The sequence below is a fragment of the Arvicanthis niloticus genome, chromosome 21 (genome assembly GCF_011762505.2).
Source record: "Arvicanthis niloticus isolate mArvNil1 chromosome 21, mArvNil1.pat.X, whole genome shotgun sequence".
NCBI lineage: Eukaryota > Metazoa > Chordata > Mammalia > Rodentia > Muridae > Arvicanthis > Arvicanthis niloticus.
This window is the reverse complement of record NC_047678.1, coordinates 52,019,268-52,035,416: the sequence shown is the minus strand read 5'-3', so window position 1 is coordinate 52,035,416 and position 16,149 is coordinate 52,019,268. Positions and strand designations below refer to the sequence as shown.

The 16,149-nt window shown below is 38.9% G+C and overlaps 1 protein-coding gene across 3 annotated transcripts in view; it reads right to left on the bottom strand.

The window, feature by feature from the left end:
• Nucleotides 1-16,149, bottom strand: part of Vapa (VAMP associated protein A) — a 34,596-nt gene that overhangs the window by 16,911 nt on the left and 1,536 nt on the right. The window lies entirely within an intron of this gene.

Here is a 16,149-nt window from a genome sequence, read left to right as displayed (position 1 = left end):
GAGGGATACAGAATGGTAAATATTCTGCAATGCTAAGGCAGTCCCACAGAATAATTACATTCCTACCCTACTGAACTCAAGTTGCTATAACTTGGGTCTTGAATGTCCCCACTGCCCAGAGTGACTGACTCTGCTGGGAAGCAATAAAATCTTTTTAAAGATGTGCCCCCAATGAGAGGAAATCACATCACTGGTTAAGGCGATACACACACTTTTAGAGGATTGAAAGACCTAACTCTTCCAAGCTCTTTTCTTCCTGAACATTCTATGACGTTTTATTCTGCCACTAATTCCAACCAAAATGGGTTGTCTGGCCACATTATTCACTAGCCTATGTCTGTTTTTTCAAGACAGGGTCTTGTGGGACCATAATTGTCCTGGCTTGGGGGGGGGGGGGGGGGGGGGGCGGGGCGGGGCGGGGAGGATTGAGAAGCTTCTACTCCAGGTTCCTCAAATATGAGGATGGTAGGAGTTGGCTTCCTCCCCCCATCACCATCAACCCTAGCAGAAATGTATTTCCCTGACAGTTAGCAGTCCTCACCCCTTGTTTGACATTATAAGCAGCAGCAGCAGCACACCCCCCCACCCCCCCAATCCCTGCAAGCCCCTGAGTATGCAGATAAAGTATCTTCTAACATCCTGCCCTGGCCAAAGGTACATGTCCCCAGAGACCCTGGCCACCTCCTCTGGGGCATAAATACCCTCTCCCCTGAGCAATAAATAAATAAACCAGTTCTCCAAAGCTGTCCCCAGGTGTGTTCTTTACCTACACACACTCATCATTAACCAAGATCTTGCATTGCACCCACCTGCACCTAGCTAAGCATCCCTCCCTCCAATAGAACCTGGTGTGCAATGGGCCTAGATACCCCAAGGAAGAAGCAGAATCAGTGCAGCAAGGTTCATCTGTGTAGCCTTGGCTTTCCTGGAACTCACTCTGTATACCAGGCTGGTCTCGAACTCAAGAGATCTGTCTGCCACTGCCTCCCAAGCTCTGGGCTTATGGGAGTGCACCATAACTGCCTGAGTCTCTAGCCTGTATCTTAAACTTGGCATTCTATTAATATCTCAAAATAAAACACAAATATAGGGAGGGGGGAATGTCTTTTTTAGGATGCATTTGTTAAAACAGTAAACTTTTTTTCCCTTCAACACTTTAAATGTGAGGTTCGTCATTACAAAACTGTATCAATAGCAATGTCATGCTTAAAGTACCAATACCATTCATGTGTATTAGTTCACAAATATCCACCAATGATTCACTGACCTGACTTCACCAATATATATGTATGTTTTTTTCTTCTATAAAGGATAAGGAAAAACTAGAATAGTAAGTTATTTCTCTTAAATCCAAACTTATTAAAGTAGGTACAAGCATGTGTCTTAGTTAGGGTCTCTATTACTGGGAAGAGATACTCTGACTAAGGCTACTTATATAAAGGCAAACTTTTCATTAGGGCTAGCTTACCGTTCAGAGGTTTATTTCATTATCATCATGGTGAGAAGCATGGCAGCATAAAGGCAGACATGGTGCTGGAGAGGTAGCTCAGAGTCCTACAACTGGATCTGCAAACCAGCAGTGTGACACTGGGCCTGGCTTGAGCATTTGAAACCTGAAAGCCCACCCCTAGTGGCATACTTCCTCCAACAAAGTCACACCTACTCCAACAAGGCCTCACTTCCTAATAGCACCACTTCCCATGAGCCTATGGGGGCCACTTTCATTCAAACCAACATAGCATGTGACTTCATTATGCATACTACCGGTCATGTCTAACCATTTATAGACTGAAATGTGTATCTCTCTAGAAAAAGTTTTTATTTCATTTTGTCATAGTGAGGGAGTGTACTTTATTAAATTTGTGTATGTGGGTAGATCATTTTATTGTGATAACATATAACACAAACTTTTGTTTTCAATGAAGGAGGTGGAGAGATGGCTCAACAGTTATTAGTGCTCTTGCAGAGGAACCAAGTTCAGTTCCCAGCAACCATAAATGTTGACTTAAAATTTAGAAAACAGCTACTAATATAGTCCATTTTATGACACCTATCGGTAAAAATACTCACTACCAATCCCAGTGGTACTGTGTGACATGTGAAAATCAGTACACAGTGAAAAGCAATCTATTTGAAAAATAAAACACACACACACAATGAACATACAGTTTTTACCAACATGTACTTTTATTGGGAAAACTTTACCTTTTAACTACACAGGTTGTCCTTTGAGCAGCTATCACAAATAACCCCTCTCAGTGTCAGTGGCATTAAGCCAAAAGTATCTAAATCCAGTTTAAAAGGCTTTGAATTGTTTTCTTAGGGCTACAGTTTACTTGTTGCAAGCCAGGCAGCAAGTGGTGAATTATAGGATTGCCAGGGCTGTAAAGAAACTGTCTCCAAAACAAAAACCAGTATTATTGCTCTTGTAGAGGACTCAGGGTTTAGTTCCCAACACCCACATGGTGGGGGACTCGGTGAATGCCCTCTTCTAACTCCTGTGAACACCAGGCACACATGTAGTACACATACATTTACTAGCAAAGCATTCATACACACAAAATAAAATCTAACGAAAAAAACCTTAAATTCCAACTATGGTTCTAAAAATAGAGCCATTCTAAGTTTTAAAACTTCATCCATCCATAATGAAATGAATTACTGATAATAAAATGTTCGTCAATTGTCAAGCTAAGCTCAGCTACAAAGAGAATCGGGGGTAGAAAGCAGCTTGCTTTTTGTCCTTTATGATGACACTCTTCATAAAGAATACTCACCTACACACTCCAATTCCACTTTATCAATGCTGTGCTCTTTCAGAAGTTTCCTATCTAACTCTTTGGGCATCAGGCTCCAAGAGTCTAGCATTTCTACCTGTATTCCTCTCCTTTCAGGGATGTGTTAAGCAGAAAATAGTCTTAGAAGATAATGCCTCCTTTCTGAGGACCAGATCAGGTATGGTTACCTCCCCGTACTCTGCAACAAAGACCAGGTAAATTTCCATGCAGCACACCATGAAAGATTAAAGTTCTCTTAGCTCAGCGTTTCTCTGCTCTATGCAAAGTCACTCTATGGATAGCTCCACTTTGAAGCCTTTTGTCAGCCATCTTGGAACCAAAGGTGACCAAGGAAAAATACCACAATTACAAAATCTCTTGTAGTGTCACGAATAACAAAGTAGTTCTTTTACTTCAATTCAGATGTTCTCAAGTGTTCTAACATCCATGAAATTGTAGCAAGTAAGATTTTCAGTCTTTTCACAACTGCTGACAGTCTTTCTTAGTTCTTCAGTATGGTACACAGACTACGCTAGTGGCTTCTACATAACAGCACAAAGTTCAATACCAAAGAATAAATTTTTAAAGGAATCGCAGCTGTCTGTACAATTCATATGAAACATAATCCATATGTATTTCAAGGTGTGTCACATTTTTCTACTATATGTATGCCTTGTCCCATTCATTCTCTTACACCATACGCTCCTAAAGAAACAATTTATTCCTGACTAAAATGGAGAAGTTAATCCTTTTGCTATTAAATAAATTATCTGTTGAATTAACATATACAAGAAATATAGCTGTCATTTTAAAAACAAAAAATAATAATAAAAGGCAAAAGTATACATGTTTTCTTTCAAGTGTCACTTTTTTTTTCATAAATCATTCTGGTCTTACAGTTTTACTCTTTGACCATGTTATACCTTTACTGTACTTTTATCTGAATATAAAAGGTAAAAATCCTGAGAAGGGCTGGATAGTCCCCATGTAAATACATAAATAAAAGTCACTGCTATTTACTATCTTTTCACAGGTTTTGCCAAATTAGCTTAAACTAGCTAAATAGTTTCCTAGGCTAGAACGGTGGTTCTTTAATGACAGCTTTCAGGAGGCAGAGTCTGAGTTCAGGGTCAGTCTGAACTCAGTGGTTTCAGAACAGCCAGGGATTGTGTAAAAGACCTTGTCTCCAAAAACAGTAAAAGTAAAACCAGGTCTGACTCCAGAGCCTCAACTGTATTTATTTCCATAAATACACATAGATTCCTGAAGCATTAGAGCAATCAAATCAGCACTATATATTTATTTCCTTTGGTCCCACAGACCCATGTTAAACATTTCCTAAAATAATATTTAAGTATTTTACATCCAAGAAAGCTCTAAACATGTTTACTAAATATTTCTTTTAACTTTATGTGTATGGGTGTTTTGATTGCATGTACATCTGTGTTTGCCTGGTTCTTGCGAAGGCAAGAAGAAGGTGTCAGGGCCCCTGAAAATGCAGTTACAAACTGTTATAAGCTACCATGTAGTGCCTGAAAAATAGAACACAGATCCACTGGGAGAGCAACAAGAACTTTTAACTGCTGAGCCATCTCTAGCCCCTACAAATTTCTTAAGCAAGGAAGTCATCTTATTTACCTGTTCTACACTGTGCTGGGCTATCATGAGGACCAGTTCTATTTCATGCACTGCTATATCTCCAGCAGTTACAACAATGTCTGACAGTTACTGGTAAGCATTCCTGTACAAATACTGTTGTACAAATCAACAGTCCCATTTTCTGGAAAAACAAAATGAGTCTTTTTAAGATTGACTGACTGACTGACTGATTGATTGATTGATTGACTGATTTAATGTACATGGCTGTTTTAAAGGGCAATTTGATCCCTCAGGACTAGTTATAGATGGTTGCAAGCCACCATGTAGATGCTGAAAATTGAACTCAGGGCCCCTAGCAAAGCAGTCACTGCTCCTATTTGCTAATTCACCTCTCCAGCTCCAAATGAGCTCTATTTCTACTCAAAAAGGTTTAGTTAAAACACTAAAAAAATAACCCTTTATAAAATTTCACTAAAGTATGGATTTGAGATTAGTGTTAAGCCAAGACTTCATAATTTTACTTAAGCCTTTCTAATATTTCAAAGCTTTAATTATTTAAGCTGCTTACTGCAGTTACTCATCCATAGTGTATTATATAAGTAAACAATTTCCAAATATGAAAACCTCACCAAAATGCACTTAAAAGAGGGGCAGTGAGTGTGTAGTCATTTGAGGAGGGAGGATGTTACATCTGCCCACACAATAGGTCAAAATCATTGTTAAAAGCTACCAATGAGCCGGAATCATGTCTTTTACTTCTTTTAACCCACTTCCCAATACTACAGTGTTATTATGGGCATATAAGTCCAATACCCATTTGTCATCTTCACAAACGAAAGCACTTTAAATTAAAAGTTAAAACAATTATTCTTTTCATTGAGAGCAATGAAAAAACAGGCAGGAATGGTTTCTGTTATTAGTGTATTATGGCTTTGTTTAAACAACATAAATGTAGAATACTAAATGGCTTAAAGTCTAAAGCCATTCACAATGTGACTGATCCCCAAAATTAATCTAACCATTATAGCCAAAATGATCTTAGATTCCTACCATCTCCAAAATTAAGTGACATTATGAGCAACTTATTACCTTGAAGGTGTCTTTCTTTCTCTCTCTCTCTCTCTCTCTCTCTCTCTCTCTCTCTCTCTCTCTCTTTGGGTTTTTCGAGGCAGGGTTTCTCTGTGTAGTCCTGGCTGTCCTGGAATTCACTCTGTAGACCAGGCTAGCCTCGAACTCAGAAATCCGCCTGCCTCTGCCTCCCAAGTGCTGGGATTAAAGGCGTGCGCCACCACCGCCCAGCAAAGGTGTCTTTCTCAATGGTAACTAAAGATGGTAGACAGTAATTATTCCTCCTCAAACATTCCGGATTGCTTTTTAAGACATTCCAATATATTATACTCTGCTTTCTGTGATTGTTTATTTTTCATAGGATTTCATATGTAGCCCAGAATAGGCTCAAACTTACTACAAAAAAAGGTGCAGGGGCCAGGGTGGAAGGGTGCAAAGACTTTTCCAGAAACTTTCCAGATCCAATAGCAGCCACACACCTTTAGCCCCAATGCTTGGGAAGCAGAAGCACGTGGATCTGTTAAGAGTTCCAGGCCAGCCTGGTCCAGGACAGCCAAGGCTACACAGTGAAACCCTGACTCAAAAAAACAAACAAAAGATCCAATCATATTTAAGAAAAAAAAAAAAAAAGAACAAATATTTATTTTAAAGAGTTCGCTATTGCAATTTGGTGGCATGGGAAATGAAGTAGAGGTAACACCACAGTCAAAGACTACATCCAAGAAAAAGCAAGCACCATAAAAATCTTCTTGCCTAGTGTCTCTTCTCTCAACTAAGTGTTTCTGCACACAATGGCTCATATCTGTCATTTGTGTCTAAGTCTGTAAGACTGTAAAGTGTGAAGCTTATTTACCTTCATTTGTGTCTAAAGTCAAGGCATAAAAATTCTAACTTGTCAATCACCAGTATATATAAAAGCTAGCCTTTCCCAGTGGGTAGCTGCAAATTTTTCCTTTGCCACTGAAAGATATGCTAATATATTTTTATTCTCAACCTATACACACCTACCACTATTCTTTAAAATATATCTGGATTACAATACCAAATAAAAGCCAGCCATAGTGCAAATGTAAAGGTCATAGAGCAATCAGAAAAAGTTATGTTCTTTTCTTCCTCTATGTGGATCATGAGATTAAACTCAAGATTGTCAGGCACAAGTGTCTTTACCCACTGAGCCATCTTACCAGGCCAGATTAAACTTTAACTACAATTTAAATTGTAAATCTGCATGACATGTGTTACCTAAACCAAAGACATTCTCCTAAGATTAATGAATCTATTTGGAAGGAGCACTGCAATGAGAATACTAACATAAACTGTGTCTATTCAAGGATATTCAATATTTCAACTGTATATATTACAATAAATGGATATTTATATATATACCTTTTCATTGAAAGAATAAGACTGCCATGACCAAACAGTTTATCACTACAAGCAGGACAACAGATGTGACACAAAGCAATCTATACAATACTTTTTCCACAAGTACTAAAATCCAAGACCAATCAACCCCCTTTAATCAAGGGAACACTTACAAAAACTACATCAAGACATCTAGATAGAAAGCTTTCTGATATGGACAACTGATATGGTCTTTTCAACAAATCAATGGCATGACTTACAGGAACAGAGAAAGGTAGTGTGAAATGCTACTTTAGATTAAGACAAACACACATACTGAAAGAAACAACTAAAACCAGAAGTACAAAGACTGATTAGATGCTAAAGACTTACTGTTGGGTTATTTTAAATAAGAATATGATATGCAAAGAAATGTTTCCTTTTTGTTGTTAGAAACTGAAACTCAGGTAACAATTGAAACATTAGGTTACAGAATATTTGTTTTAAAAGTACTTAGGCAAGTACTGAAGATACATCTCAGTAGCAGAATGCTTGCCTCGTATGCATAAAGGCCAGGTTTGATTACAGCATACCTCCCCTACTCCAAAAGGGCAAACAAAAATATACAAATGAGTAAATTAAGATATTAACGAATGTTTACATTACTGAAATCACATTGTAATAAAGCATAAAATGTAGTAACACTTGGAAACTTTCCTAAGTTTAAAATTTTGAATGACCTGAGTCACATTTCAGTTATAGAAAACCCAGTAAGTAAACAGATATTTGCAAATAATAGTTCTTTTAGGTTTAGTTTTCTTCCCAAAGACAATTTTTTGTAATTCTAAGAAAGCCAGATTCTCCATCTCAGAAAAGCAAATAAGCCTTCAAAGGAGTGTCCCTCAAAAGACAACAAGAAAGAGACTAGGAAGTGGCCAATAAATAGATGCCTGGGTAGTAGGGTCCCTTCACAAACCATTTCTGCATAGACAAAGCTTTTTTAGACCAGGCATGGTGGTACACACCTTTAATTCTAGCACTTAGAAGGCAGAAGCAGACACATCTCTGATTTCTAGGTCAACCCCCTCCCCCCAAAAAGTTTCAACAGAAAACTTGAAAAGGGAGGTAATGGACAGAAAGAGGTCAAAGAATACAAACTAGCACACATGTAGGATTTAAACACGTCTAGAGACCTAATAACACACATAACATTCAACTGTACTGGATCTGGATTCTTGCTACATGACAAAACTTCACCTGGGGGAAGGGGTGAAGAGGGCAAGAGAGGAGTAGAAAACAAACTAGTTTGCTCAGTCATGCAGCCAATTATTACTTACTACGTATATCCCATAACATGTTATAAATACTGTCAACCTGACAGGATCTAGAATTAGCGGAGTTAAGTCTGTGCACACCAAGTGTGACCTAGGTCAGGTTAACTGAGATAGGAAACCCACATGAACTGTGAGCCGCAACATTTCACTGGCTCACATTTCATTGGCTCTTGACCAAATAAAGAGGAGGAAACACTCTGTGGCTTCTCTTAGGCATATCCCGGCATGCTGAAATTACCAGTACCCCTATTGATTGTTTTTAGGCCATTTTTAGGAAAAAAGTAAAACAAGGGTAACTTTAAAACAAATATTGTGATACTAACAATTTGGTAAGAAAATGTCTAAGTAACTGGTTAGTGGGCAGCTTTGCAGTGTGGAAATAACTGGCCCAACAGGTCCTTGGCAAGCCTCCAGCTCAGAAGGACACAAATTTAAACTTATGAACTGTTTATGTCTGAAAATTTCTCTCCTTCTATTTTCGGACCACAGTCGATCACAAACCACAGAAATCACAATTTATAAATGGAAGGAGTACTACAGCATATTTTCCTACTTGATTAAAATGTCTTCTACGGTGATTTTTGATATTTTTAATTGTATATATGCACCTACAGATACACATGTGCAAGCATGTGAAAGCCAAAGAATAAACTTAGGTATTATCAGGAACACCATCCACTTCCTTTGAGACAGTCTCTCATTGGCCTAGACCTTACCAACTAGGGTGGGACTGATTGGCCAGCAAGCCCCCAGGGAGCCTCATCTGTCTCTGCAATGCTTGCAGTGCTATAATCACAAAGAATGAGCCTCACACCTTCCTTTTAAGGCAGTTGCTAGGAATGCAAACTCAGGTTCTCATGCTAGCAGGCAAGCACTTGATCCATCTTCCTAGTCTCATTTGCCCTGCCCCAACTCTCCCCTTGAGATTCATGTAGCCCAAGCTAGCTCCAACTCCAGATTGTCTTGTTTCCACCTTGTCCCACCAATGCCACCAAAGCAAGCTAAATGACTTAATATGTAGTCACAAACCTTCAAAAGCCAAGCCCCCGCAATACTTTTTTGTCTCACTGACTCTACAAAAGGTACAAAAAACGCTACTCAATTATTTACAAAATACCCTAGCACTAGATTTTTAGAACTATGAAAATTCAAAATACAAGAATGTGCAACAGGCAGATCCAAGTTGGTTTGTTTTTTTAAAAGAGAATTGCTATTACAAGTGAAATCATCCCCCAAAAGCTCGATCAATCCACATCCACGCACTTACAGCACCTTCTCATTAGTTATCTGCAAGTCTTAAGCATACTGTCACACTAGTGGAAGTATGGTCTTCCTCCTACTTTTCTTCCATTTACACCAAAGAAAACGTTATCAGTCTCATCCAGACATCAGTGAAGGCCACCATCCCTCCATTTCATACACACCATCTAGGAAGCCGAACCTTCTCTCAGCACACAAGTCTACTTTGACCTTTCATTACTTCCAACACCAATGTCCATCTCCCGCCACACTCACTGCACTACAGCATCTAATTATTTCACTTCTAATAACAATCTGCATAGCTACAATTAAGTATTTCTTAATGAACACAAAATACCCCAGCATACCTTTACACCTGCCCCTCCACCCAATAAAGTTAAAAAAAAAAAATACACACAAATTTAATCCCTCAGTGACAGACAAACAAACAAACATCTAACACGACCTATCAAACCAGAACTACCCTGGTCATTTCTACTACTGGTGCCTAGAACCCTTTCAGTTAACATCATGCGCTGGTTCCTCCTCCTCCTCCTCCTCCTCCTACCACAGAATACTGTACTCACACATTTTTTTCCTTCCTCTAGGTCAGCGATTCTCAACTTTCTTAAACACTGCAACCATTTAATACAGTTCCTCATGGTGTGGTGACTCCCAGTCATAAAATTATCTTTGTGACTTTGTAACTATAATTTTGCTACAGTTATGTAAATAGTTTTGGAGACAGATCTGCCAAGAGTCCCAACCCACAGGTTAAGAACCACAGCACTAGGTAACTTCTATTTACTATTGGACTGTCAAAAGGCTTCTCCCTACATTTCATCCATCTGAAAATTGAGATCTTGACCTTTAGAGTTGCCCCCACAAAAACAAGGACTGTTCACAATTTTAGTTCCAACATTTACTCCTGACAAATTCATGATTGAATTCACTCTTTAAAAAAAAAAAAAAAAAGTTTACAAGCTGGAGAAGTCGAATCAACAGAGGCAAAAAGGGATGAGTGTGCTTGAGTAATTACAAAACATGAATGTTCAGGTTAAGGAGCAAGAGACCTTGGAATATGTATGTGGGTTTTGAGCCGTCACTTGATAGGAACATTCAAATCCAAATAGTACATTAAGTGTGTAGTCTCTGAGCCAGTGAATGGCTCAATAGGTAAAACATTTGCTACTCAAGCCTGAGTTAGATCCAGGGTATCCTCCGATCTTCACAAACAATCTTGACCACAGCACGCAGACACACACACTCCTCTCTCTCCTCCTTCCTCCCCTCTCCATACATACACACAGTATAACAATAAAATAAAATTTTCAATTAGCCAGTGGCAGCACATGCCTTTAATCACAGCACTCTGGAGGCTGAGGCAGGCAAATCTTTTTGAGTTTGAGGTCAGCCTGGTTTACAGTTCTATGTCAGCCAGAGTTGCATGGTGAGACCTATCTCCAAAAACAAAAAGTGTTTGACTGTAAATCTGAATGAAATACAGAATTGGCTATCTGCCAAAATGTGCAGGAGCAGGAATATGGAATTGAAGAAGAAAAAAACCTAGTAAGTCTGAATAAGGAAAGAAACAATGATGTTGAAACCAAGTCAGGGTCTCAGAAAGGGTAACATTTAAGGGAAGGGCCACAGATGGGACTTGGGGAGAGGGGTGGCATAAAATAAAGTCTAAAGTTTTTTCAAGAAAGTAATACTACTTCCCATAATATTAAATGATAAAGTTACATATACACTGGAAATGATCAATGCAGGAGACAATCAAGTAGTGAGGATAGAAGTGTGACTTGGAAGTGAAGGAGATAAAGGAACTGGAGAACAGCAAACATATTGAATTCTGGTGCTAATTGTGTCACCAAAAACTGTTTGCACATAGCTTCTGGGAACATGCCCCCAGTTAATTCTGATTGGTAAATGAAGAGGGCAGCAGCCAATAGCTGGTGTAAAGAGAAAGAGGCAGGGTTTTAGGCTTCCCAGGCATGAGACCAAAGAAGAGGAGGAGGAGGAAGAGAGAGAAACATCAAGCATGAGGAGTGCAGGACAGGGAGGCATGTAACATAGAAATTAGTAAGTAGTAACTCAGTGAATTCTAACAACATGGAGGTTAGGCAGCTGCCCAGCTATTGTGCTGCTTAAGGCATACTAAAATATAACGGCTGTATGTCTTTCATTCAGGAACATAAAACATTAAGGCAAGAAGCAACACTATGCACAGAATTTTTAAATAATACTACTACTACAAACATGAACTATTTTTCCAAGAAGTCTGAATGCAAAATGATACCAGGATAATTGTAGGCTCCGCTCAACAGTTTCGTATCAACGGCCAGGTAGGTCTGGCTTACTCTAAAAAGAACCTCTCTCTGACCCCTTTCTCCCTCTCTCCTTTCCCCCTTCTTTCTCTACTTCTACTTCCTTCTCAACCCCCCCTTCCCAAGCTCCCAACTGGATCCAATAAGGAACCTCCCCTCCCCGAGGCTGTACCATGCCACACTTTACAAACACATCAGACAATGAAGGTTAGGAAACAACTTAGCCTTGTCTGCTTACTTGAATTTTTTGAAATGAGACACTCTGGTTTAAGAAACCAGTGGCTGAAAACATGAGGGAAAAAATATGCTAGAAAATGGTCTAAGAATGAGTCATGAGGAATTTGACCTTAACCAGCAAGAATTCAAAGAAACAAAATCTTTCTCAGGGAAGAAAGCATATAATGTGTCTAACAGACACACAGGTGTTAAAGAAAGCAGTCTACTATAGCCAAGATACACATATGGGCAAGGAGATATAACTTTTAAGAACTGGCTAAAGATTATATTTTAGGGCAGTTTGTGAAATGATCGTCCCAGAATTTGGATGTAGTTTATGTAGAATAAGAGCATCTGCTGGAACTATGTAAAATTTTCTAAAATGCCCCCCCACCAAAAAATGTAGTACTCACCACTGCTTGTGCTTATCTTAATGATAAACTGCTATTCAAAGATGCCCAGGTATGCTAGTACCTATCTATAATCCCAGCACTGGGAAGGAAGAGGAAGGCAGAAAAAAATTCAAGGTCTTAGATGCTAACAGAACACAGAGAACCCAATCTGGAACTGATTAAATAACTTCCACCCTACTATCTTTCATGGTGCCTGAAGATGCTATACAGGCCACTTAAGGAGGAGATATCAAAAGAATTACCCAACCTTGGAGTCCCACATGCTACAATGCCAACCTACCAGGCAAGCTACGCCCACTGGTGTAATAGTGGCATGACTAATATGGGGGCAACCAATCAGTTTCTAATTGTATTTGAAACCTGATCCACAAGAAGAACTGATACCTTTTAAACCTGGTTAAAAGCCCACTGCTGGGAGATCTTAGGCCCTGGGTAGAAGCCACCACTGTTATCTTACTACATATTCATGTTGTTGACCTGCCTTCTAAACATTCACTTTTATACCCATTGATAAGTGCTGCTCTCAGAGAAGCTTCTTTTTGTAATGAGCAGTAATTAATTCAGGACTCAGAAGTGCTAAGATTGAGGACAGTGAGTGCTCAGTCCTAAATGGGCCTCAAGGCTTAGAGAATATCAAAGAGCAGGAGGACCAAAGAGTGCTGAGAGAGATGCTGTCTTCTGGGGACATGACATGGCCACTGCACTCCTAAATTCATAGCAGCTGTGGTATCTACACAGACTGCACATGATCATCTCAGTTGACCATTATTGGGAAAAGGAGAGTCAATCTTCTTTAGGGGAAGGGAGGTGGCAGCTAGTAGGCTGCTCATGCTCCCATACCAACACACATGAGGCTAGCACTAACTGGATTCAGGAGACAATTTTTTAAGGTAGGGGGAGACTGAGGAGATGGATGAGCAGTTAAAAGCACTTGCTCATCTTTTAGAGGACCTGAGTTCAGCTCCCAGCATCCAAATCAGGCAGCTCACCACAACCATCTGTAACTCCAACTTCAGGGAATCCTACACCTCCAGCCTCTAAGTGCACCTGCACTCATGTCCACATGAAGACACACACATCTATAAATAATTAAAAATATTAATTTTTTAATGAAGATACAAAGGTAGGAGGGAAGCATGAGGCAGGGGTCAGGTGGAGAAGAACGCAAAAAAGTGGAGATGAGTTAATGTGTGCCTGTGTGTGTAAAATTGTCAAAAAAAACTTTTTTAAAAAAATTAAAAAGTTTTTTTTTTTTTAAATTAAAAAGTGGTTGAAGAGATAGATGGCTCAGTGGTTGAGAACACTTCCTGAGGATCCAAGTTCAATTCCAAGAACCCACATGGCAGCTAATGACCATCTGTAACTCCAGTTCCAAAGGATCTGACACCCTCTTCTGGCCTCCACAAGCACCCAGAACCCAAGTAGTGTATACATGTACATACAAGAAAAGACTTAAAAGAAAATAAATCTTTTTTTAAAAATTAAATTTAAAAAGCATTCAAGACCCTCATGGTTGTTCTGGGATAGATGAAGAAAGCCTGTCTCAGACAGAAGGGGTGTGACTACTAGCTGACAGTGGCAGCACAGCTCTCTGTATTCCTCAGGTGCTAACAAGAGCTACCTCAACACAAGTTCAGTTTTCCTCTTTCCCTGAGCATTATGAGGAAACACACACTTTAGAATTCTTTTTTTTTTTGCAAAACTTTCTTCTTCAAACTTTCCTCCAATACTGTCAACAGCTAGGAAAAGTAAAATGCTACCCAAAAAACCCCTAATTTTATAATATATTAAAATTTAAAGACAAAAAAGTTTTTTTCTGTGAAATATCCAATTTGAAATGTAAATTATTGGCCAAAGTATTGCTAAAATTTAAGTAATCAAAAAATTTTTAAATCTTTTTATGCACTAAAGCACTAAAAGGTCTACTTTAGAATTCATTCTACAATCATAAAAGATATATAGAGTTAAAAATTTACTAAAAGATTGACAAATTCAGAAGTGTATCTATTTTTCCCAAACTACAAAGTAATGAATGATACTTATCAAGTCATTATTCATATTAAAGAAAAACTGTCAATCTCAGAATGGCTGAGTCACTCCTGAAGAAACCAATGTTGAATCCAAATAATTCAAATAAACCTAGCAGATAATCAAATAATTTTGCAAAAGCAAATGTATAAACAACCTACACTTAAATGAAACACATGTAAAGATCAGTTAAGACAACTTTTGATATGGTCAACCAAAAGATCATGCACTGTGAATTCTAACTAAATCCCCCCTACTTCCTGTAGAGCCTTGTATTTAAATACAGAGACTTCCATTATATCAAATTATCTTTGCCTAACAAAGTAACATTAAGGAGGAAAGCATCAAACTCCAAATGTCAAACTCCTACTTCTCACCCACCTTTCCAGAAGTCTCTGAACAACTGGACATTTAAGTCTCTGAGTCTCCTCTTCTCACCTCAGGGTTTACCCAATCACTCCCTTTGCATAACTTTCCCCAGGCAACTTAAAAAGAGCCTTCTCCCTTAAGAGCTTCCTACAAAGAGAAGATTCTTCCCACAAACAGAAGATTCTTCCCACAAACATGCTACTGCCTCTAAGTACCATTTATTTGCGTTTCTCAGTAGTACGGGGATCACTTTTTGGTAACACATAGCCTGTTATATAAACATAACTGTAATTATTTAACATCAAAATAAGTGATCTACATGGATACAGCACAATGTAGTGTTTCTGGTTTTGAAAATCTGTCTTATAAAAGACTTTTCACACATGGTTATGCAGTACAGAAAATTTGCTCTTACACTGTCAAAGGGGGAAAATCGAACCACACAGAATATCGTAAAGAGTTACACTAAATCGCTTCCAATACTGATGGCTAGTACACTACAAATACTAGGTAAGGACTTCTCAGCCAACCCTGCCTAACTCCCCTCCAAAAAACCCAAATCAGGCAACAGATTTGCTGCAGCAAGATACACTCAAATTACCCGAGGTTCTGAGACATTGTCTAGTGTCTCCCATGTAGCCCAGGTTTATTTCAAATTTTGGATGGTTCCTGGATTTCCAAAATGCTGGGATTATAAATGTGGCTCATGATTCAATTCCCTGATTAGAGATGCCTTAAAATCACAATCAAGTTCTTGTCTAGTAAAGAGAAACTTGTGAATGTACTGAAACACCTGCAGGGAATGCTACTAGCAGATTACCAAATGTTTTTAAGTCCTAAAACTATTTAAAATATAAAATTTTTAAGTACCTGGAACTATTTTAAATTGTTCCCACAAGGACACTTTAGCTATTTTCATTTGGACTCACTCTTACACTACTATAATGGGTTTACTTTTTCCTTTTAGCACTGGAATCAATATGTGCCTAAGGAAAATTGTTTTCATCAGTTCCTGAAATTAAAACGCAAGGTATTAACTTTCGGGGGCGGGGGGGAGACACCCACTTTACATTTAAAGACAGGAAGGAGCACTTTTTTTTAAAACTCCATTCTGTCTGTACTCCTTAAAATGTAGCAAATTGTTCTGTGTAACTTTTCGTTTCCAAGACACTGAGAAGGCAAATGGCCTTGGATCAAGGATCACCAAGCCACTGATTGTGTCTATCACAGTCAATGCTCCAAAGTCAACAGTTCCAGGGCTGTGTGGCAGGCACCTTATCAGCTTTCTCCGGGTATGCTGGGAAACCGCAAACCTAAGAGGATCACAAACCCTGAGAAGTCTTCAGTAAAAAGACAGTGTGAACTCAAGGACTAGGAGCACAAGGACTGGGTCCTCCGTACCTAGGGTCAAGCCGAAGTGACACAAGGGACC